We start from the raw sequence: 896 nt of genomic DNA on the forward strand, positions 1-896 counted from the left end.
ATTGTGCCATATGTTATGTTTGATCACTGATCTGTTGACTGTCATCTGCAATCATTGCACTCAAGTTTCTATATCATAATTGTGATTCTTTACTCTGTGCAGAAATCAAGACATTGCAATATTGTGTGCTATGGCCGCTATACATACAGTGACTGCCTTATTGCACTCGCTCAGCATTGCTTTCTTTCCGCTCTCAGAGCATTATAGTTACAAGTTTCAAAATGAGAATTTTGGAGTTCTCTGTTCAATTTCCTGTGAGAAAGAAATAGGAAATCTTACTAGGACTGTTTCCTAGTAAGTTGTTTGATATGTAATAACTGAGACTGGGAAGTGACAGTACGATGTTTCATGTAGTTTTCATCAAATTGTGTCAAAATTTGCGCCAGCTCCTTTCTATCGCTGCCTTACATTCTCTGACAGTTAGTAATATATGTCATGATAGATTAAGATCATGTTAAGATGATCAATAACAGTGCAGTAAATTCATTGCAAGTGAAATTTTTCCATTTTCATACAGACAACTCTTTGTAGAATTCATTCATCTTGAAAGTTGTTATTTTGTTGTACTATCATATTTCATTTGACTCTAATCACCATGTAAATTTGTAACTGCTTCACCCTTCAACCAACTGGACAGTCTCCTTGATAATTCAAGCAAATTCTGTGTAGTACACCTGAATGGATTTTCATATATTCGTTGACTAATATGTATTTTGATAATGACTTGTGGAGAAAAAAACAGCGACAACAACATACTGTGTGCATCACCTTGTGTACTGCATCTCCTCTTTAAATGGAAAGAAAGTCTGTATTTTTACTTAAACATTTTTTCTCCCCATCACAATCTTACTTGTGAAATTGATGTGGAAAATAGTGGGTTTTATGGCTCTGCCTGT

The sequence above is a fragment of the Diadema antillarum genome, unplaced genomic scaffold (genome assembly GCF_040938485.1).
Source record: "Diadema antillarum isolate AM-2024a unplaced genomic scaffold, OU_Dant_1.0 seq00000326_RagTag, whole genome shotgun sequence".
NCBI lineage: Eukaryota > Metazoa > Echinodermata > Echinoidea > Diadematoida > Diadematidae > Diadema > Diadema antillarum.